The sequence below is a fragment of the Artibeus jamaicensis genome, unplaced genomic scaffold (assembly GCF_021234435.1).
Source record: "Artibeus jamaicensis isolate MK-2021 breed Jamaican fruit bat unplaced genomic scaffold, CSHL_Jam_final contig_548, whole genome shotgun sequence".
Classification (NCBI taxonomy): domain Eukaryota; kingdom Metazoa; phylum Chordata; class Mammalia; order Chiroptera; family Phyllostomidae; genus Artibeus; species Artibeus jamaicensis.
Genome location: NW_026521883.1, coordinates 1,337,354 through 1,339,484, shown reverse-complemented (window position 1 = coordinate 1,339,484; position 2,131 = coordinate 1,337,354).

Below are 2,131 nucleotides of genomic sequence, written 5' to 3'. Positions count from 1 at the left end.
TCCCCGGCAGAGCCCCGACGCCCAGGTCCCTCTGAAGACAGGGAGCAGCACTGACAACAAGCAGGAGCTCTTGGAGAGGGTCTCAGGGCCATTGCAGATTTGGGGCCTGAGAAAGCGTGTGAATCTGAGGAGGTGGAGTGATTGTAAGACTGGAATGGAGACTGCGGAGGAGGACGGGGAGCAGTGGAGGTTAGGGGCAGGCATGGGTGGAGGCAGCGCGGGTCGTAAAGGACTCTGCCTGAGGGCTGTAGCTGCCCGGCCGGGCTGCAATATGATCTGATGTAAGGGGTTTTGTTCTGTGAAACCAAAGGGCACAGGGTGAGTCGCTCCTCTCCTCTGGACCCAGTCACCCAGTGCCCCTCCCCGGAGGCTTCCAGGGTTAGATTTTGGTGTTCTTGTCAAGACATATTTTATGCATTTGCAAACACGAATGTGTTTGCAGCCACAAAAGAGCATAGTATAACCATTGTTCACTGTGTGGTATTTTTCTTTTTTCACTTAAGTCACCTTTGGAAACCATTTCCTGTCGTTGCCCCGTACTTTCTGGTGGTTACGCTGTGCTCCACTCCGGGGATTCACAGAACTTCTTAAGCGGCCGCTTGCTGATGGCCACCCCCAGGCTGCCTGCACACCTTCTACTGCAGACAAGGCTGCGATGAAACGGGGCGCCCGTGGGTCGCTTCACAGCGGGAAGGTGGGATTGCTGGATTAAAGGGTAGTGTACAATCGGTGTTCTCCAGAGAAACACCACTAAGTGTTCTCCAGAGGAACATGCAGGAGTAGGCAAGAGTACGTTTACAGTTCTTCGTATGAGAAAGACATGCAGGTAATGATTATTGTAACAGCGTTATCAACTCAGAAGAAAGTCACAATAGCACAGGGCGCTTGGGTACGATCTCTATAAGTGCTTAAATTGCTGACCGTCACTATCTTTACATTCTTGTGGTCTAGTTTCACATGCTCACAACTGCAAACCGATGTTTGCCCACCCCTGTTTGTGAGCAAGATATGTTAAGGGGTTCTTCTATTGTGGGGGCTGGCTAGTCTGAAATCTGTAGGACTGGCCAGCAGGCTGGAAGCTCAGGCAGAAGTGGATGCTTCAGTCCTGAGGCAGAATTCCGCCTTTCCTTGAAGAAACCTGGGTTTTCCTCTTATGCCCTTCAACTGATTGGGCAGGGCCCACCTCCATCACTAAGGGTGTTCTTTACTCGTGGGGGTTGTAAATGTTAACCACGTCTACCACATACCTTCACAGCGACACCTAGCTTAGTGTTTGGCTAACTAACTGGACACTTAGTACTGGAAAACTGACCAAGGAAACTAACCATCACAGGTATTACTTGTCATTTTACCAAATTTTCCAGTCACCTTCCATAGATTTATGCTCCCAGCAGCAACACTTTACCTCCTGCACTCTCAGCAATTCCTATATCACTACTTTTTTCATATTTTTTTATTTTTAAGTTTTTTTAAATAAAAAACTTGTGTCTGGAGAGAAAGGAGGGGGAGAGAGAGAAAGGAACTTTGATTGTACTCAGTGGTTGCTTCTTGTCTGTGCCCTGACTGGGGATCAAACCCACAATACTGGCCCATCAGGACTGTGCTCTAACCACTGAGTACCCAGCCGGAACTTTAAATGTCTTTCAATCTAATAATTGAAAAGTCATACATGTCCTTCTCATTTACATTTCCCTTATTGGAGTGAGGTCAAGCACACCTTTACATGCTTGACACTGACAATGTCCTTTGAACTCTGCCATATACTACTGGATTGTGGGTCTTTTCCGGTAATTTATAGAAGCTCTCTGTATATTGCGGAAATTAACTCTTGTTCTGTGATAGGAGTTACAAATATTTTATTCCAGTCTGTCTTTGATTTTGCCTATGGTAACAGTTGCTTGCCATAGAGATTGTTTTTTTAATGTAGTTAAATTTTTTGATCTTTTCTTTTCGGGCATCTGAATCATGAATCCTATTTTAAAAGGCCCTCTTCACTTTAACATACACTAGGGGTTTTTTTTCTAGTACATTTATGGATTTGCTTCTTTACCTTTATGTCTTTGAAACATTCCTTGTGAAAAGTCTAAAGGTATGGATGCAATTGTATTTCTATGCAAGATGGCAACCCCGA